At 38.2% G+C, this 22,618-nt stretch overlaps 1 long non-coding RNA gene across 2 annotated transcripts in view; it reads right to left on the reverse strand.

Annotated features, from left to right (window-relative positions):
* Nucleotides 1–22,618, reverse strand: part of LOC128314017 (uncharacterized) — a 124,075-nt gene that overhangs the window by 5,166 nt on the left and 96,291 nt on the right. The window contains exon 3 of one of the 2 annotated variants that reach the window (XR_008295302.1): nucleotides 17,329–17,504. The exons of the other annotated variant lie outside the window; for it this stretch is intronic. This is a non-coding gene — a long non-coding RNA (uncharacterized LOC128314017). The remainder of the gene's footprint in view (nucleotides 1–17,328; nucleotides 17,505–22,618) is intronic. 2 annotated transcript variants of the gene reach the window in all.

A 22,618-nucleotide genomic window follows, 5' to 3' on the forward strand; every position in this document is an offset into this window, starting at 1 on the left:
CAAGAGAAAGCAGGAAAAAAACCTCTCTGACCTCAGCCATAGCAATTTCTTACTTGACACATCTCCAAAGGCAAGGGAATTAAAAGCAAAAATGAACTATTGGGACCTCATGAAGATAAAAAGCTTCTGCACTGCGAAGGAAACAATCAACAAAACTAAAAGGCAACTGACAGAATGGGAAAAGATATTTGTAAATGACATATAGGACAAAGGGTTAGTATCCAAAATCTATAAATAACTCACCAAATTCCACACCCGAAAAACAAATAACCCAGTGAAGAAATGGGCAGAAAACATGAATAGACACTTCTCTAAAGAAGACATCCAGATGGCCAACAGGCACATGAAAAGATGCTCAACATCACTCCTCATCAGGGAAATACAAATCAAAACCACATTGAGCTATCACCTCACGCCAGTCAGAGTGCCTAAAAGGAACAAATCAGGAGACTATAGATGCTGGAGAGGATGTGGAGAAACAGGAAACCTCTTGCACTGTTGGTGGGAATGCAAACTGGTGCAGCCATTCTGGAAAACAGTGTGGAGGTTCCTCAGAAAATTAAAAATAGGTCTATCCTATGACCCAGAAATAGCACTGCTAGGAATTTACCCAAGGGATACAGGAGTGCTGATGCATAGGGGCACTTGTACCCCAGTGTTTATAACAGCACTTTCAACAATAGCCAAATGATGGAAAGAGCCTAAATGTCCATCAACTGATGAATGGATAAAGAAGATGTGGTTTATATATACAATGGAATACTACTTGGCAAGGAGAAAGAATGAAATATGGCCATTTGTAGCAACGTGGATGGAACTGGAGAGTGTCATGCTAAGTGAAATAAGTCAGGCAGAGAAAGACAGATAACATGTGTTTTCACTTATATGTAGATCCTGAGAAACTTAACAGAAGACCAGGGTGGAGGGGAAGGGGAAAAAAAAGTTACAGAGAGAGAAGGAGGCAAACCAAAGAGACTCTTAAATACCGAGAACAAACTGAGGGTTGATGGGGATGGGGGAGAGGGGAGAGTGGGTGATGGGCATGAGGAGGGCACCTGTTGGGATGAGCACTGGGTGTTGTATGGAAACCAACTTGACAATAAATTATATCAAATAAAATATATCAAATATAATCAAATTATATCAAATAAATTATGGAAAAAAATGGAATCCTAAATATTTTATGCTAGTGAGTCCTCATTATTAGAATATTAATAATTTATTAGATTTTTAATTAATCATAAAATCACTTTACACAATTAAGTCTAATTAATGCAGAGGGATTTCAGAGGAAAAATGTTCCAAAATACATCTCCTTTTTTTTTATTAAGGAAATAGCACAATTCGAGGTTGTTACACAGCACTTAAGCACAACTCAATTATTGGACAAGGAGGGAGATTTGCATAATAGCATTTTCATGGCTTAGGCAGAAGGTCACTTGGGGATTAGGAAGTGATGTACTTCTCAGGGTAAGCAAGCTTTAAGATGAGAAATCTTGTGATTCCTAGAATGACCTCCAGTCAGTTTGGGAGAAGCTTCATAGGTAATTCCAATGTTCCTTCCCTGTTCCACATCCTCAAGTTGGGAACTGCTCCAATAGACTCTAAGTTCCTTAAGAATAGGATGATGCCTCACTCATCTCTACATGCTAGTGTCCATAACAATATCTGACATAAAGTATTACAGAATCAGTGTTTGTGTTCCCACAAAATTCATATGTTGAAGCCCTAACCCCAGTACAGCTGTATTCGGAGAAAGGAAATAATTAAAGTTAGATGAAATCACAAAGGTAGGGCCTTGACCCAATAGGATTAGTGCCTTTGTAAGAAGAAACACCAGAGACCTCGCATGTGCTCTCTCTCTCTCTCTCCACTTACCAAAGAAAGGCCATACAAGTACATAGTAAGAAGGTGACCATTTGCAAACCAAGAAGAGAGCTCTCACCAGAAACTGAATCAGCCAACACCTTAATCTTGGAATTCCCAGCCTCCACAACTATGACAAGATAAGTTTCTTTAAGCCACTTAGTCTAAGGTATTTTGTTATGGCAGCCTAAGCAGATGAATACAAAAAGAACCACTATGATTAGCTGTCAAATAAAAAAATCTCTTCAAAATATTCCAGGATTTCTTTTTCAAACATTTTTTGAATACCTGCTGTGTCAGGTACTGTGGCAGTCAAAGTGTTATGAAATGAAAGAGAATTGAAGTTATGCTTCTACATCTATAAAATGGGGAAAATATTATTACATTCTTAGGGTTCTGAGGAATAAATTATATAAAAAGACCTTAGCTCAGTGCTTACACAGAGGAATCACCCCATCATTTGTTATCATTTTGTCTCAGGGTGATATGCCACAAATGAAAACTATAGACTTTTTTCTCTTTTTGTTGATAAAGATACCAGGAAAGTTGCTCACCCCACCTGCCATTTTCATGGGTATATTCTTTGTGTTGCCTTGGGGAATAGTGTTGGGACTTGGGTGAGGCAAGAAGAGATCTATACCCAAAATTTAAGGCTCATGTAAGCACAACCCTATAATCTACATGACACAGACAATGAGTACCTCCTTAAATTTTGTACTCTAGTTGCCTCCTTACCTCTCAGCCTTTTTGGGGAATCTCCTTTATGAGGATGAATCATCTTATAACTGCTAGAAGTAACCTTCTAAGGGAGTGTGGGAAGTTATTGCCATTTTGTGGAGAAAACAGGTATAACGAGACCATTTGGATTGTGAACATTTAGGGTGAAACTGCTTATACTGGGTTGAAAAGTTTTTCCCCAACATTCATGTTCATCCAGGAACCTCTGAATGTGGCCTTATTTGGAAACAAGATCTTTGTAGATGTAATCAAGTTAAGATGAGGCCACAATGAATTAAGACAGGCCCTAAACCCAATATGATGGGATTTAGGAAATTAGGACACAGAGACACAGAAACAGAGGGGAGAAAGATATTTAAAGATAGAAGCAGAGATTAGAGTGGTATATCTAGAAGCCAAGGAATGCCAAGGATTGCTGTCAACTTTCAGAAAACTACTGGAAGCAAGAAAGGATTCTTCCCTAGAGTCTTAGAAGGGAGAGTGGCCCTGCTGCCACATTGAATTCAGACTTCTAGCCTCCACAATGGTGAAAAGATAAATTTCTCTTATTTTAAGCAATCCAGTGTGTGCTCATTTGTTACAATGGCTCTGGGAAACTAATACACTGCTCATTCACTAGATGTAACTCCCTGGGGAGAGAAGGAAGAGACTAGTCTGGATCTGTGAGGTATAGGACAGATCAGTCCTGACCCAGTGTCAGTGGGAACTCATTCCTCAGGGAGGGAGCTATCCATGTGAATGGAAAAACTGAGCACTAGGATCCAACCCTGGGAGCCAAGAGTGGGGCAGCTGTGACTGAGTTTAGCACTGGCGCTGGTGTGTCACCCTTCTTCAAAAACACATGGAAGTCCCTGGAGGGGTCTCATTGTCATTGTCAGGGGAGTGGAAGAGCAGGTTCTGACATCTCTGTAGGACCAGTGCTCCTGAGGAACAATAAGTACCACCAACAGCCAATAGAAACAGCAGCTGTTTCTCCATGTGAGTAGAGCTGCTGGACTGGCCATCCTCTCTTCCTTGCACTAACTACACTCTCAGAGGTTCTGGACAGTTTCAAGGTGGGGAGACCTAACATAAACTTGAAACATGAGAAGGAGGAACCATGGAACTTATACAGAAAGGTGACACCCCTACTGAAGGACAAATTGGAGTTAGCCAATAGAAGCATGAATGACGGAGCGTTTCAGGTAGAGTGGCCAGCAAAATTGAGGGCCTTGTTTTGTTGTTGTTGTTGGTTTTTTTTTTTTTATTTGGTCATTTGGTTTTAGGTTGGTGGTAATTTTACAATTTTGGTTTAATAAGTTTGTATTTATATGTATAGGTTTATTCTATAGGCTGATATTAATTATGAATAAAGATTTAGAAACCTTAATTCAGATGAACTGATTTCAGTTTAATACCCCCCCCCACACACACACACACAATGAGGGCCTTGAATTGATAGAAGGATGGCACATTGAACATCTGAAAAGAATTGACAAAGACTAAATGTAGAGTTTGAAGGCATGAGATGGAGAAGTAAATGTCTCTTTGTAGCAAGCCAGGGAAGTGGTGGAGTTGGTGGGAGTGGAAGGAAAACATCAGATCATAAAACCAGGACCACAATGGAGGTAACTGGAAATCCAAAAACATTTCCAAGCATAAGTGGTTGTTGGTTTTGCTGTACTGTTATACCACACTACAATTGCATTGGGAGTTGAACAGATTTTAGTAGGCTAGCCTAGGAATTATGTCACTATTTTTAATAATGTTCCTATGGACTGGGATTAAGGAGGGCACTTGTGATGAGCACTGAGTGTTTTATGTAAGTTATGAATAACTGGACTCTACACCTGAACCTAATGTTACACTGTATGTTAACGGACTGGAATTTAAATAAAAACTTGGGAAAAAAACGTTTCTATGGACTGTTATACTCCTAAATTCCAAACAGCCAATTTACAAGGAGGTCCAATACATTTCTAAAAGGCAGACTAGACACTCCTCATCAGGGAAATACAAATCAAAACCACATTGAGATATCACCTCATGCCAGTCAGAGTGGCTAAAAGGAACAAATCAGGAGACTATAGATGCTGGAGAGGATGTGGAGAAACAGGAAACCTCTTGCACTGTTGGTGGGAATGCAAACTGGTGCAGCCATTCTGGAAAACAGTGTGGAGGTTCCTCAGAAAATTAAAAATAGATCTATCCTATGACTCAGCAATAGCACTGCTAGGAATTTACCCAAGGGATACAGGAGTGCTGATGCATAGGGGCACTTGTACCCCAGTGTTTATAACAGCACTTTCAACAATAGCCAAATGATGGAAAGAGCCTAAATGTCCATCAACTAATGAATGGATAAAGAAGATGTGGTTTATATATACAATGGAATACTACTTGGCAAGGAGAAAGAATGAAATATGGCCATTTGTAGCAACGTGGATGGAGCTGGAGAGTATTATGCTAAGTGAAATAAGTCAGGCAGAGAAAGATAGACAGCATGTGTTTTCACTCATATGTAGATCCTGAGAAACTTAACAGAAGACCAGGGGGGAAGGGAAGAGGAAAAAAAAGTTACAGAGAGAGAAGGAGGCAAACCATAAGAGACTCTTAAATACTGAGAACAAACTGAGGGTTGATGGGGGGTGAGGGAGAGGGGAAAGTGGGTGATGGGCATAAGGAGGGTACCTGTTGGGATGAGCACTGAGTGTTGTATGGAAACCAATTTGACAATAAATTATATATTGAAAATAAATAAATAAATAAACAAACAAACAAACAAATAAATAAATAAATAAAAGGCAGACTAGCTATAGCAGTGACTTGCCACACCCTGAAATAGCCTTGAAACTTGGCAAGGAACACAGTTCAGCATAAATAATCCTCTGCAACCATTATATTCTGAATTGCTGATAAGTCAACTCATCACATTTCTTTAATGTGCACATGCATCTTTTTATTGAGATAGCCAGTATGTCGCAATAAATCTCGATAAAATTGATCTAGAGACCAGAACCAAAGTAGAATTAGAAACACTCCTGTACCCAATTCCTTCCACTGATCTGTTAAGAGAACCAGGAGGGAATTAGGCGGACAGCCTGTTCTAAACCCCTGATCACAACCTGGTGATCCCCAGAAAAACTCCAGAGACAACTGTATTTTCACAGGAAAACCAGTCCCTCTTGGTTTTAGCATGAGAAAAGCTGAAGCCTGTGGTCCTAGACTTAACATAAAATGCAATGGAGATTGAATAAGGGTGACAGCGGCCTTCCTTGAATTCTCTTCCTGTCCCTGAATTAAATTCTCTTAGAGGTGAGACTCTTATCACCGTGCAGCTGGGGGAAAGGACATGACTGATTGAGTTCATATTATAATACCGGGTACCTCTCCTGCCTCAGGGAAGGAAACATAAAATAAAGATGCCTGTACCATGAAATACTCAAAAATGTTCTTCAGAATTCAAGGACTTAAATTATTCATTGACTGGGGCATTTCTTTTTTTGAAGGAGAATACAAGGGGGGGAAAATACCCTAATCTTTCTGTCACAAAATAAAATATCTGACTTAATGTTCAAATTCACCCTCAGAACACAGCATAATCATCCCATATTATAACCAATTTTATAAAAAGTGAAAGTGTATGCAAAATAAGATAAACAAAAGGGAAAGAAAGCAACTGGGTACAAGAAAATAGCTCACAGCAAATGACATTTAGAATGAAAGATATTTTGTTCTATACTTAAATAGACCAAGAGCAGGAATGCACTGGAGACATTTGATAATCAATATAACATTACCCCGAGGGCGCCATATACAACTATAATCTTAAAAACAAAATTCAAGGAAATGGAACATTTAAATTAGAAGGACTTTTAACAACAACAAAAAAAAATGGCAAGAAGGGGGAAAAAAAGTCTTAATGTCCTTTTATATCAGGGAATTCTTAACTCAAGGCTTATTTTTCACAGCCAGTTTTTGCCAAGCAACATGAGGAGAGAAAAAATATCTTTGGTCTTTCCTGTCACTGTAGCCTTCATAATCACCACAATTCAACATGACACCATGACTTGTAAGAAATTCTCCCCGGCATCCATTTAAGTGGACACTAATTGGAAAGTTCAGTGAACAGAAAAAGGCTGTGAACAATATATATTTCAACATGCTGTACCCAATCCTGACCTTAAATGACAAGGAGGGAAAAAAAATGGTTCAACACAGCCTCCACATTCAGCTCTGTATTGTGAAACTATGATGTGAATTAGCTCCAGGAAAAAAGCCCTGGGCTGCGGGTGAGATGGCAATCAAACCTGGAAGCTCCATGAGCACCAATCTGCTCCAAACACACAGTCCTCTAAGGGAGCATCTGGGTGCCCAGGACCAAAGTCAGGGACTCCCCAGGTAAGCAGGCAATGTAAGATATTCTTGAAAATATAAGCTCTGAAGCCACACCATTGTCGTTTTCTAGCTGCATCACCTTGGGCAAAGAGCTCCACCTTTCAAATTTGTCATCTGTAAAATGAGAGGAGTACTAATAATATCATGAGGTGTTGTGAGGAATAACTTAGATGATGTAAATATAGTACAGCACCTACCACATAGTAAGTGTTGCCTTAATAATAGCCGGCACGCATGCACTAAGGGCTTGCAACATGCCATTGAAAAACCTTTTTCTCTCAAAATAACCATATGAGCTAGATATTATGATTATCCCCATTTGACAGAAGAAAACACTGAGGCATGGAAAGGATAAGTAACTTGCTTAGGGTCATACAGCCACTTAGTGGCAAACTGCCACTTAAACCTCAACATTGTGGTTCCAGTCTCCACATACTATTTCTCATTTGGTTTTACTGAATAAATGATTTTTTATTCTTGAAGATTTGATAATCTAATAGGGGAGTGATAGGCAGAAGCATTGTAACCATAAAACATGACAGTATATAATCAGTAGCTACTGAACCCTACAAGCAAGAAATGGAGACAGAGGGTTGTAAAAGGCACTATCAGAGTTTCCTTAGCGCCAAAGAAATACCTGACAGCTCACAGAAGATCCCAAGCAACTTGGGGTTCAGAGAAGCTGCCCTCACCTTGACTTTTGCTAGTCTCAATGTTCTGCTAATTCTCCTTCTTGGCTAGAGTGGGAGAACTCACTTTTATTTTACACTCTAGGTCCCAAGTGTCCCAACCGGACAGGGTTCTCTGTCTAGATCTATACTTAGCTTCTAAACTTATCCTTGGGAGTTGTAGTTCCATGATTCTAAGAGACATCAAAAGGCTGTGATTCAGAAAGGTTAAGCCCTGGTGATTTGGGGACAAAGGGTAAGAAACTAAATACATCATATACGCACAGAATTTTTAATTTACAGTACCTCGTCCATGCAAAAATCCTTCACAAATGAGAGAACTCAGGTCCCAAGATATAAAGTCATAGTATGTATCAGAACCAGGATCTAAACCCAGGCCCTTCTTGCTGCTTAGCATCTTCTTTCTCATGGTCCTTTACAGCTATATAATGTGCAAATCCACCCTCAAAATTATGCCTTAACCTGAAGTTGATTTTGGGAATTCTAAGAATTTTAGAAGACTGTTGATAATGAATTGTTTGGTTGTCTGAGCTATTAGTACCCTGGTTTCTAGATCTTCTGACCCAGCAAAGATGACTCAGGAAAATTATGAAATCTATTGTTTTCATTGCCCAGCATTTTTTGTGAGCACTTTCTTCTATTAATGGATTCCATGTCATAGACATTAGATTCAGGATATGAACCAGTTCTGATCAAATATAGGACCCATTTCCATCAACACACTGATTAACTCAAAGATAGGCACATAACTCAAGGGAAACTAAGCAGAACCCTTTACTGGATTTGCTGCACCGGTACTGGGGGAGAAAAGTTCCCTATCAAGTAACATTTCTAAAATGAGAAGATCTGAATCTGGGGTCTTCAGTGTATCTTCCAGGTCTCAGTATCCGCATTCCATGCCATGAGTCAAATCCTATTTTTAGAATGCAGGCAAGACAGAACAAGAGGAAGTGAGGACACAATTGGGCTTTAAAATAAGTCAGACTCCAGGACCTTTGCTCTTACCCACAAATTCCTTTCCACAGTAGGTTGCCTAGGAAAGGATGTTTGGCAACAATATTACAAACAGAATAGCCAAAGAAAGCATTTTTTAACCAAACTTAGCAGTCAACAAACTTAGGATGTTGGTTGAAGGAGAAGCATAACCTGAGGGAGGGAAGGCTGTTGAGGCTCCCTACACTTGCCTTGTATATGAACCCCATCTTAGCACATGATGGAACAATCTTCCCTTCCCCCAAAAACCTGACAATGCTTCATAAGTCATGTTAACTTTAATCATGGGTTTCTGAGGAGAAGGGACAAAGGGTTAGATGGCACCTTAGACAACACAAGTTTCCAAAATCCACTTTAAACAATAAAGTTTTTGTCTTTCCCCCCAAAAAAGAAAAAAAAATTCTCTCCAGAACATACATATCTCCTCTCCATTTTCCCACTCTCCAACCCCAACCATGAGCTCTAGTTCCCTGTCTCATATGCCTCTTAGTATCCATCCCCCCTCACCAAAACAAAAACTTGGCTGAGAAGTATCAATGGGAAAATAATAATAATAACAATAATAATAAAGCCAAGACTAACCAAGAGAATGAGGAGAGCTTTCAATTGCCCTTTCAAAAGCAAGTGATGAGATGTAGTATTTTTAAGCACGTGCATGTGCCAAATTTTGTTCTTGTCCATGAGCAGGACAGCCTAGAGCTTATACTCTAGAAAGAGGACACAAACATTAAATACATAAACAAAATTATCAATCAAATCACTGCAGGTGGAGCTAATTTCTAGGAGGGAAAAGTTTGGTACTATGTTAACAATGACCAGAATTGGTGACAGAGAGCTACTTTATATTTTGTGTTAGGCAAAGTCTTCTTCAAGGAGGGGACTGATCTGTATCCTAACAGGAAGGTTAATAGCCATGCAAAGATGCGCATTCTATCAGGAGAAATTAGGCAAATTTATAAGCCATGAATCAGTCCTAAGAGGGTCAGGGAGGCTGAGGTGAAGTAAGTGAATAGAAGAAAGAGATGAGGATGGACAGGTATGTGGGCAGGACCTCCTGGTTCAGAGTAAAAAATCTGGATTTCAGTCTCCATGGAGTGGGAAGTCGCTGTCGAAATTGAGCAGGAGTCATTGACATTTTATAAAGGGTATAGTGACTACTATTTGGAGAATGACTATAGGGAATCATGGAGGGATGGTGAATGGAAGCTCCCCACACCCTGAGCCCTAGGATGTTTGGCCTTGGCTTTCATCTTGCTCTGCAGCATTTGGCTGGTTTATTAGATTAGGCACCTGGGTACCATGGGGCTTATTTTAGAGTGATCAGTCTCTATTGGAAAGTGGATGCATTTGTGAGACTGAGGCAACCAAACCTGCTGTGAGGAGTTGAGAAAGAGGTGAAAGATGAATCTCAGGCTTGGATATGGGTTAGTATTGAGGGACAATTAGTTGGTGTACAGAGAGGGAAATTAAAGGTAAGCAAGCTAGAGTTTAAACCAAAGTTTTAAAAACCCTGTTTTAGCCTAAGGGATTTTGCCTTTATTTGTTCAACAGTGAAGAAGCCAGACGAAATATTTATTTGTTCACTTTACTTTCAATAAACCCTTTATTGAAGGATGATTAACATGAATGGCTGGGTTCATGGGAATGCCCCTCACTCAGAAGGGCCCATGCTTAGTATTGCCCTGCTATTGAAAATCTTAATGATTTGATCTTTGAATTTGTGTTTTGTAAGGTAAGTCTGCTGGTACAAGGGATCATGTGTGTAAACAAAGGAACTTGACAAAATGTCTTTACTGTTTCTTTTTTTTCTTAATTTTTTTAATGTTTATTCATTTTTAATACAGACAGAGTGCAAGCCAGGGAGGGACAGAGAGAGAGGGAGAAACTGAGTCTGAAGCAGGCTCTGAGCTGTCAGCACACAGCCTGACACGGGGCTTGAAAACATGAATCATGAGATCATGACCTGAGCCGAAGTCAGACGCTTAACTGACTGAGCAACCCAGGCGCCCCTGCCTTTACTGTTTCTTACTGCCCTATTTATATATAATGTTGGGGATGCCCCAAGAGCATGGAATTCTGCTGGACCCACCATCCAGAGAAGTTTAGGGAGATGCAAAGTAAGTACAAAGAAAGAGTATTATGGAAGCCACTGGTTTCCAAAATGTTGGTAGAATGTGTATTTATTAACAAGCATAATAAAATGTATTTATTATTCTATTATTGATGGACATTGAGGTAGCTTTCCAATTTGAGACTGTTATGAATAGTGCTGCTATGAATATGCTTTAATGCACTTATTTACTCATTTCTCTTGGGTATTTACCTACAAGTGGAATTGCTGGGTCAACCAAAGCCCATACTCAGCTTTAGTTGATAACTACCAAACAGTCTTTCAAAGCAATTATATAAAGTCTGCATTTCTGTCAAGAATTATAGAAGTTATACCTGTTCCATATCTCTCCCAGTACTGGTACTGTTTGAGTTTTGCCATCCTGGTTGGTGTGTAGTGATATTTCATGGAGGTTTTAGTTTGCAGTTCCTTAGCCTCTAATAAAATGTAGCATTTCTTCACGTGTATATTGGCCATTTATAAATGCTCTTTTATTACCTGTTAAAGTTTTTTGCCCATTTTTCTACTAGGTTACTTTTTTTATTATTATCATTTTGTAGGATTTTGTCAAATATGCTATACTACTCCATTGTCAGATAGATGTATTGCAAACATCTTCCACTCTGTGGTGTGCATTTTTACTTCTTTATGTTTCTTAATTTTAACACAATCTGGTTTATTAGTAATTTTCTTTTTAGTTAATTTTTCATATGTGTCCCTTTGGTTCTTTTATCTTCCACATTCAGCTCTATGACCCATTTAAAACTGATTTTTTACAACGTGGGAGAGGGGTCAACATTTCCTTTTTTTCCCTTTATTCAATTGATCCAGCACCACTTATTGAAAAGGCTATCCTTTCCAACTACACTGCAGCATTGTCTTTCTCATTAATCAAGGGACTACATAGTGTTAGTCAATTTCTGGACTGTCTATTATGTCTGTACTTAGAGTTCTTTTGTCATACCAGACCTACTGCTTTGCAATTTTTTCATCTGTTCCAAGTCTGTTTGTCTATCTTTTTTAAAAAAAAATAATGTTTATTTATTTTTGAAAGAGAGAGACACAGAGTGTGAGCAGGGGAAGGGCAGAGAGAAAGGGGGAGACAGAATCTGAAGAAGGCTCCAGGCTCCAAACTATCAGCACACAGCTGATGCGCGGCTTGAACCTGTGAGCCACGAGATCATGACCTGAGCTGAAGTCAGATGCCCAACTGACTGAGACACCCAGGTGCCCCACCAAGTCTATTTGTCTATCTTTGCTGAATAAGTACCACATTGTCTGCATTGCATTTGATATCTTGTAGTATAAATCATTTACAACACATATTGATATCTAGTATTATACATACTCAACTTTGTTTTCATCTCTCAGAGTGTCTGGCCTATTCCTGTCTCTCATCTAAGACTTTTGATGAGCAGGTGAAATGAACCTTGTGCTATGTTAGGAATCTTGTGATTTCATAGCTCTCTCTTGACTTGGAGGATAGGTAAGTAAGAACCAGAGAAAAGAAGTAAGAAGACCAATTTAGGTGAATGATGAAAAGGGTCTACTACTTGATATTAGAAATAAAAATAAAAAGAAGATTTAAGGATATAACAAAAGAAGAATCAGGAGGACTCATGCCTGATTGGATTTGGAAGAAAATGCAAGATTTACATCAAGGTGAGAGGCTGAGGTAACTGAAAGATTGGTGAGAACGTTATTGAAATAGGTAAGAGAAGATCAAGAGCTGTTTTGAGGAATGAGGGGAAGATAAGTTCAACAGACAACAAGAGGAATCTCAAGTATTTAAAGAATGACATCTGCAAGTGTCCAACAGGCAGGTGGGAATGGCAGATTGGAGGTTAAAGAGATCAAGACTGGAGATAGAGAACTGAAATGATATAAATATGCTTTCAAAGGGAGAATGCAGGGAAGGAGGGATAGTAAAAGACCAAGATAGAAAAAGAGATGAGAAGTAGGAACAGACAACAGAGAAAGAATAGAGGAAAGAGAGATAGAGGAAAAAGGTAAAGAGGACAAAGAAAAAGTTTTTACATTTCAGTTAACAGAGGCTAACTATATTTTTATTCTTATGTCAAGTCTGTGCATTGCTAAAGCACTCCACTAGAAAATTATCTTGGTGGGACCTTCCTGTGGCAGACTTTGAGACTACACCTCCGTTCCTAATGCCTACTGCTGTCTCCTTTCCACCAAAAGACCTGTGGACTGATGGAGGAATATTTTGGGGTCCCTGGACTTTCTATAAATATGTGTACATTTGAAGTGACAGCAAGTGGGTGGGTACTGATTCCTTACATTGTTAGGGGTCCTTCTGAAAAGGAATTAATGCATAAACTAATCAACTCAGGGATCAGGGAAAAGTGTATTGCACATTGCAATAAAATTATTGAAATAATTTCTTGCTTCCTAATTGCATTCAAGAAATCTTATTACATTGCTTATCTTTTATAATACTTAGTCAAATTTTAGAATGTTGATGATTCACAAATAAAGAATATTAAATTTTCCTGATGGCCTGTAGACAAGGCTAATTTACACCCTGGAAGCCAGATGAAGTGTTAACCATATTCAAGTTGCACTTCAGTGGTTTGAAAGGTAATTGTTTTACAATCCCAGAGCTTAAAAGGAACTTCCAAAAATAGAGTAGACCATCAAATAGAACGAGACAATAAAACACTTGTTTTCTTAAAATTCTCTTCCATTGTGTAATTTATCTAGCACTAGTCAAACTACTTCACAATGTGGTAGGGTCCCCTCCCTAAGGAAAGAAAGGAAAAAAAAAAAAAAAACACCTCGAGGCAACCTTGCTATTTGCTTACTTGACAACATCACTCCTGACCTTGTAACATGAGACCACTTAATCAGACTATGTTTGTGTGTTACCATATATGGGAGACAAAGAGTAAAAAATATATAAAAAAACTATGCTACATGGCGTTCGGGGCTCAGTTCTTCAGGTTCGAACCCAACTGAGTTGTGCTTGCAGGAATAAAGTTGCTTCCTGGAAAGAAAAGCCTCGGTGTCACGACTCTGTGCAAGAATCCTGCTACAATATTAGATAATAATAAATGAAAGACAACATTTTGGAGAAAGTTCTACCATTACTGATTAGAGTTTTGTCCCAACTTTTTTTTTCTTAAACAAAATTAATAGAAGGTATAAAATGAAGAAAAAAAAAGTTTTTTTTCCATTTTGATAGACCCTCAGTACCAGTGTCAAGAACTGAACCACATTTAGCAGTTATATCCATTCCTTGTTTATCTACCTGACCTTTAAGGGAAAAGAAGCCAAATGTGAAAAATGGAAGATTGTTCTTAAGTAGTTTATACTGAAAAGACATTCCTTAATTGGACATTGAGGGACAAATTTAAGTCAACAAAGTCCCAGGACAGCATTTTTCTTCCCTCCACACTTTTTCTTTTTTTAGTTTATTTATTTATTTTGAGAGATGGGAGGGACAGAGAGATGGAGAGAGAATCCCAAGCAGGCTCCACACTGATGGAGCCTGATGGGGGCTGGATCTCATGAACCGTGAGATCATGACCTGAGCCAAAATCAAGAGTCAGACCCTTAACTGACTGAGCCACCCAGGCGCCCCCTTTCCTCCCCACTTTTTAAAAGGATAACTTTGTTAAGACTAATAAGTAAACACACCAAGTTAACTTGCAATGACACACACACACACACACACACACACACACACACACACACAAGTCCACTTGTCCAGAGGCACTCTATCCTGACTGGTTAACTTTATTGCTAGAACAACCGTCTCGTGACAGTTATTATGATACTCAATAGCCAAATATTTCTAGATAGTTTTCAGGGACAGAAAAGACACTGAAGTGCAGCAATCAAAATTATAATGCAAAAACAAGACAAACTAATTTGGCCAAATGAATAAGCCCAGAATTGTTTGTGCACTGAACTTTCCATAATTCCTCTGGCCGTAAGAGAGATTTTCAATCCTAAGGTCTCAAATATCTTGTGTTATCATCTTTGTACTCTTGAAATAACAAAAGTGATAAAAATCAAATACACACAAGCTTTGCTTGTCCTTCACAAACATGAACTTAAAAAATGTAGTGAGTGAAAGAGGAGTGGTGTGTGACATGCCTTTACTTTAGTTATCTTGATAAATAAAAATCAAATATATTCAAGTAGATATTTCAGACTTCAAAGTTAATTTGTTAAAGAAAAAAAGAATTAACTTTTAATAGAGACTCTTGAACACAATCTGAAAGACATTTTGGGAAAGTATCTCAAAATGTTGACTTTCTAACCAGGAAATGGATTCTGAAAAAAAATCACATCCCAATTACCGTCACTCATGACTTTATAAATTCTTCCTTTTATGTTTTGAGGAATGCAACAGCTCAAGTTAGGTGAAAATTAAAATTCAGAGGTTGAATTCATCTGTGTACTTGAACATTGTGTAAATTCACTGAGCCGAGGCCCACATTTGTTTACTTGAGAACTTTTCAATAAAATCCTTAAATGTACTTGCAGCTCCAAATAGCTGCTAAAATCACAATTTCTAAAGCCATGAATTTTTTTGTGTGTGTGTGTGAAGTGGTACACTGAAATTAACACTACACTTTCGAATAAAACACCAAGGTGGTACATAGAAATGTCTGCAATTTTGTTGGCTAAGGAAATACGGCTGAAGCTGTATCTATCATGTTGCCAAGCAGCAATTTCTTAGGGTAGTACCATATAACTTCCAGTCCACGACAGGAAAAGTCATCCCATGTTGGCCACACTGTGAAAAGTTCTCACTTCACTCATCCCTCCCACTTGTGAAATACCTGATATTGCCAATTAAACTTTCCCCAGCTCTCCCTGAGATCACAAAACCACATTTTATTTTCAAATGAAACGTATCCCACTTGAATTGTTTCCAATCCCCATTAATCTATTAGAGAGCAGATACGAAAATGAAAGGCCTCTGTAATTTGATGATGATAATAATGGCCAACATGTATTATACACTTACTATGTGTCAAGCACACCAATAACACTTCACCTATGTTATTTCATTTAATTCTCATACAGCTAATGAGGTATTCTGTATTTCACATTTCAAGGAAGCCATGAGCACATTATATGATTTTTTAAATATACAAATAAAAAGGGGGGGAAATGCTGCCAAACTGTGATATAATATTTTCTTGCCACTTCAGATTTTTATTTTATACTTGTTGAAAGTGCTCTTCTGTCACACCAGCCTCTCGCTGCCTTGCAATTTTTTTCTCCATATACCAAGGGATTTGGGATTTCTCCTGCTTTTTGGTTGCATGACTTGGTGTGTGATAAGCAATCCTTTTGCTGCACCTCAGTAACAAAAGGAACACAGTTTCAGCTACCTGAGGGTATTTTCCTTTCTTGGATATCATAAAGCCCCCTTCTTTTTTCTTTGCAAGAAAACCTGGCATAACAGTCATTCTTCCAGTGATGAATTGTTGCTTCACAAATAACAAATTTAAGCCCCACTGCTTTGTTTCTGCATATACAATAACTTTTTATCTTAAAGCCAAATGCACTGTGTAATTTTTCTCAAGACAGTTTAAATAGCAAATTACCTCAGCATGTGCATTAACACCAATGCCTATAACTCAGGTAAACTCACGACAACGTGAACAGCAATGGCCAAGTATGTGTGTGTGTGTGTGTGTGTGTGTGCGCGCACACATGCTCAGGCAATGCCAGCTGTATCTTAGCTGCTATGTGGGCAATGGTAATCATAAAATACTGTTCCTTGTATAAATAATCTCAATTTCTGAGATGTGAAAATGTAAAATATTGTATTTCATGGAATCTATAAAATATAGTGTGTTCAAAACATTATATAATTAGTAAGAGGCCAAGTTAGAATTGTAACATAGGAAACCTGACTCTGGACCACATTCTCTTAATTGCTACATTACACCAGTTTTAAGAAAATTAAGAAAACAAATCCATGTCCTTATCTTAATTTTGCCATAATGACCTACAGTTGGAACTCAATATAACTTTCACCTTACGTTTGTAGATTTAATTTCAAACCTTTGCAGCTGCTTCTTGTGTTTTTATTAAATAGTGACACCAGTCATCGTAGTCTGTATAAAGAGGTAATGGTTTCTGACTGGAGGGTTTATGATCTAAATTAGACAGGACAAAACCAGGAAAATGAGATGGCAAAAGGTTGGAAGAAGCTGGTGTTGGTTTCAATTTGCTTCATTTTCATGGTGCAAATGTTCTTAATGCGTCCTGAATTCACACTTCCCAGCTCTTTTTCTCCCAATAATTTGCAAGGCATGTCAAGCAAGTGGTAATGTTCCTTTGTTTCAAGTGATGAATCTGAGTATACCCATATTCACACAGCTAGTAAGAGGATGAGACAGTTCTAGCACTCAAATTATACCTATATTCGGAACATATCCATGTTCAAAAAAAAATTATAATCTTGTTGCTACATTTAACAAATGGATGAATACAATGACCTTATCTGATCATACAAAAACTCTCCTGGAAAAGGAGATCTTGACCATGCCCCAGATTTCAAACATTTACCTTGAATTTAGTGAAAATGCAACACGGTAGAATAGCATATGCTCTGGATCCAGCCTGTCTTGGTCCATATCCTGGCTTTGCCACCAACTAGCTTTGAAGCTTTGTCAAGTTTCTTAAACTCTCTGTGCCTCAGTTTCCTTATCCATAAGGTAAGGATCATAATAGTAATAAAAATTCTGGATGAAATGAAAGGGTAAAATTCTATCAATAAGGTTGTATATAGACTAGAAATCATGGTCTTTAAAATAGAAACTTAGAAATGATGAGCAAAGAAATTTGGGGGGAAAGAGGAAGCACTCTTTATTGTTATATTAAACTTGGATTGACTACCAGTTCACCTTCAGTTTTTATGCATGCTATTATTCATCTGTACATATCTGATCTTTCTAGTGGCCCTCAAAGGGTTATCAATTCCCAGCCCAAGTCTTCTGCTCACTGAATAATACTCCTGTTTAAATTTCCAGAAACATATCCACATATCATTTCCACAGTCCCAGTACTATTTGCTTATGCGCCTCAGCAAGAACATCTGATAAACATACGCTTTCTTCCCGAAGCCATGCTGACTCTTGGTATTGTGAGCACACTCAGGAGACTTACTAAGCAAATGAATGCCCGTTGAATTCCTATTTTCACCTACTTCCCATTTAGTAACAGAGATAGTTACCAGTTCTTTTCAGGATTGTTAAAAGCATGTCCACATGAAGATAGTATATGGAAAAGTAATTCCTCATTCATGACAGTATTAGAGTGTTCCAAAGGCGTAATGGTGAAGAAAAATAGTACAGCTGTGTTGAAGTATCTTAATTCAGCCACTCTATTTTCCCAACAGAAAAATCTTGGCTTAATATATGTCGCATATGTATATAACTACTGTTACTGCACAACACACTCTTCACATTAATGTTGGCTGGAGGGTGGTGAATAATCTCAAACATCAAAAAATAATAATGCTTTTGTTTACAGTGGACTATGATAACTCTATCTTGTCTTTCATACTTCCCTTCTTTGGGTTTTCAATCCCAAACATTCCCCATACTCCCCGTGCATACTTGCAAAGGTGAGCACATGATCCAGGCTCCTGCAATCAGAGGACCCCATCCCCTAGGCCACGGTGACTTAGGAATAGGCATGTGACCCAGCTCAGGCCAATCAGAGTCCTTCTTGGGAATTTTCTACTTAAACTAACAAGAAAGATTCTGTTTTCTCTCTGTTACAGTGTTGGAAGGATAAAAGCTATAGCTATTTGTGCCACATTTCCCAGCCTTAAGGAGGAAACTATCTAGTATCAAAAAGAATAAGGTGCAAAGAGAAGCAAAATCAGAGATAAAAGTTTGTCACATCTCCAAAGGGTACATTCACCCCTTACATTACCTTGTGCCTTTTATACAACTCCTCTAGAATACCATGTGAACAGTTCCTCTGAAATTGTGCCACAAAGTAGTCTTAGTAATGAGAAAAAAAATGCAGGTAACTTTGAATACTTAGTTCCAGTCTCCAAGGACCAGGTTCCTACGGCATGTCTTTCAGTCCTATGAAATACCCAACATCCTGTCCGGTTTTATCAGTCTACTAATTACTTTCTTAGCTCGTTTGAATTCCCATCACTTGCAACTGAAAGAGTCCTAAATAATACAAACTTCCTATGACTGTGAAAAATTCTTTCACACAGATAATTTCATTTAGGCACAGAGAATGTGCTATTTTATGGATGACAGAACAAAAAGAGGTTAAGGATTTGCCTGCCGCTATAGTCGAGCAGATTCTTTTTTATGTAAGAGAAAATAAAAGGGAGGAACCGGATGAGAATTATATCTAGGTCTCTTCCATGTGGGTTCCGCAAGTTTCCCTCCAGGTTATATTATGCCACATTTATATGTCTCCAAATTCAGGCTTGCATTTGGGAGGAAGCATTCCTGGATCCTCACCCACTCACTGCTGATTCCAACTAAGTGCTCTTCATTCCTCCTTCCCACATTCTCAGTCAAGTGCCTGAACGAAAGCTGACTGTTGAACCCCAACTGTATTTACCAATACCTTTTAATAGTTAATATTTATTTAACAAGTACTATTCTTTATATATCACATTTATTAAGCACACCAACCACTGTTCTAATTGCTGTACTTGTATTAACTCACTCAGTCCTCAGTAAGTAAGTAAGGTAGGAAATACAATTGTCTTTATTTTATGCATGAGGAAACAGAGGCACCAAAAGATGAGAAATTATATAGCTTGTCTAGGTCACAATGCCAATAAGTGGAGGAGTGTGAATTCAAATGGAGGAATGGCACGCCAGTGTCTGTCTCTGCCTTTGCCTAGATGCACATCACATGGTGCTCAGAAGCTCTATATTGCCTGTGCACCTGTGCCTGACATTGTTAATTCCCACACTCATATCTTGGGTCTATATTTACTGTTTTGTGACCTCTGTAGAGGTCAGGAATAGCCTGTATTCCTATGGGACCTGATTGCTCCTCCTCTTTTACCTTTCTTGGCTCCTTCTTCATCTATATAACCTATGTGACTAAAGGCAAACTAATGCTCATTGAATCTGCTCAGATGATATTTGTAGCACTTGATCCCACAAACTGACAATAAAAGGATGGACCTAATGTGAGTGAACCCCGTGTTGAACTAACATTGCTGGCAGGGAGTATCTGGGGGGCCCACAAGTAAAAAAAAAAACATTTTCCTTCCTCCTTTTTCCCCTCCTGTTGGCCTTTATAATATGAAATACCAACTGAGATAAATTACTCTCCTCCTGAGAATTATTCACTATATTTACTAAAAGAGTTTGCACTACATTTGCAAAGAGTTCAAGTATTGAAGACAAAGTTGGGTAAACTTAAAAATATAATTTATAGGAAAGATATCAAGTGCTGACCGAATAAAGGGAAAACTGGAAAAGTAGGCTTTGAGGCTGCTAAAGGCTACAAACTTCCAGTTATAAGATGAGTAAGTTCTGAGGGTTTAGTGTATAATACGGTGACTATAGTTAATGATATTATATTGTATACTTGAAATTTGTTAAGAGACTAAATCTTCAATATTCTCACCAAAAAAAAAAAAAAAAAAAGCTTTATGAGGTGATGCCTATGTTGATTAACTCAATAATGGGAATCATTTCACAATATATACATCTCAAATAAACATATTGTATACTTTAAATATATTATAATTTTACTTGTCATAAAAAGGAAGAAAAACAACTAAGCTTTGAGAAAGAACAGGCAGAAACACAAATCAAAGCAGCTCAACAACGCAACTGGAACCTGGGTCCAAGTGCTGGAGTAAATGAGCTTCAAGCAACTTTTTTTTTGATTCAGCTCAAGATTCTAGGCAAGATTAATCAGCTTGAGTTCTGTACCTGGTTTTCAGTTAGGGCATGCAAGACACATGCCTGACATTTATACTCAAAATTCCCATAAATGAAAAGAAGAAATTCCTTCAAAAGTCACAGAAGATTAAGAATTGTCGATGGTTGTTAGGCAGCCAAACAATAACACAGCAGTGTCTATTCTACAGTAGTGACTTCAGTGCCACAGCCTTGACCATGAGTACTGAGTAAGTTATTCCCAATTCTAGTATCTACATTCAGTGATGGAAGATTGGAAGGTTGCTTTTATTCAAAACTTTAAAGAGATGACAAAAAATTTTACTGAGGTCAAATAACTCCATACATTTACCATGTTACCTAGAAACATGTTAAAATACAATGAACTAGAAAGGATACATAGTTTCTGAAACCTGTTTATCTCACATAGAATTTATGATAAAACTGGAACAAGGAGGTGAAGGGAGTGGTTTCTGCCAGAACAGACTCTCCTCTCTGGGTTCCATGATTTTCAATGCTGCGACACCTACTTCTGTTTTCGGGGCCCCACATCTTTGCTCCTGAACTTATTTAAAGTCAAAGTTTGCCTTCCATCAAATATTCTGTTACACTTATGGCAGCACTCTGCCTCTCAGACCTGAACTTTCTAATCTGTGGCTATGTCTTCTCTGATCACTACGTCTCTTCAGAGCATCAGTCATCTCTGGGCTGCAACTATGCAATACAGTACACCTTTTTAAAAGGAAATCACTTCTTTGTCATAACAACTGAACACTGATTCTCCTTTGTAAGGAAACATGGATACCATGATAATTTCTGAAAAAGACCACTCAAAATCATTGATCTTTGTTCACTCCAGTCCTTGCACTGAAACCTCAGTGTTAGGTCAAAAACCTTATTTTAAAATATCTTTTGGGATGTTTACACTTCCTGGATGTTATTCTACTAATAAAATCAATAAAGTCAATCAAAATCCCACCTCCTTACTTGGTAGTAAACATGACCTCTCCTGATGAGCGGAACAGCATTTGCTTCTTATATCTATAGGTTAAGTCAAATTTAAAAACTCAAGTTTTTTATTTTGAGCAAATGTTCTTCACAATTAGCAATAATGGCATTACACAAATCCATTCAACAGGCAAACTCATTCAGATACTTGGGGTCTTATTTTACTGTTAACTCAAAATGACAGATCCATCAGGATCAATAAAAACATCCTATATAAACTCTATTAAAGTTTTTTTTCAGGGCAGACAGGATAGGCTTAGGCTATGCCATGGATTCCCAGATCTTACTGGCTCTCCTCGGCAAAAGTTTATGTCTCACTTTCACAGTGATGGTTGCAGATCCTAGCTGATCTCCAGGGCAACTGCCTTCCTTTGAGCTCCAGGAATTAAAGCTTTCTGGAGTCTTTGTGCTACACATGTTTGCACATTCCCAACTCTAGACCCTCCTGTCTCTCTCTCTCTCTCTCTCTCTCTCTCTCTGAAATCCATCATTAGCCTTTAGAAATACAGCGGCCTCCCCTCATTAGCTCTCCCTTCCTCTCACATACTCCTCCCTCAGATACTCACATGTGTCATTTCCTCCTCCACATTCCGGAAGCTCCCAACTCAGATGCTCATCAACTGCTTAGTTACCTTGACTACTGCCACCTTCTTCTCTGCCAATTCTCCTTTGTCACCTATCCAATCTATTTAAAATTCCTCTGCCAAGATATTCTATTCATATAGCTAAGACCAAGACAGTTACGTCTTCCCACCTATCTCTAACTTCCCTTTCCTCCCTTACTTCTAACTTCTGGCTACTTTTATTTTAATCTATCCAGCAACAAAAATTTACTAACTTGCTTGCAGGATTCTATAAACTATACTAGGAACTCTATTCAAGAAAAAATATGATGCGTTTTCTATCACTAAGCATATTGGGATGTATTGGGATGATAATATAAATGA

This window comes from Acinonyx jubatus, chromosome C1 (genome assembly GCF_027475565.1).
Source record: "Acinonyx jubatus isolate Ajub_Pintada_27869175 chromosome C1, VMU_Ajub_asm_v1.0, whole genome shotgun sequence".
NCBI lineage: Eukaryota > Metazoa > Chordata > Mammalia > Carnivora > Felidae > Acinonyx > Acinonyx jubatus.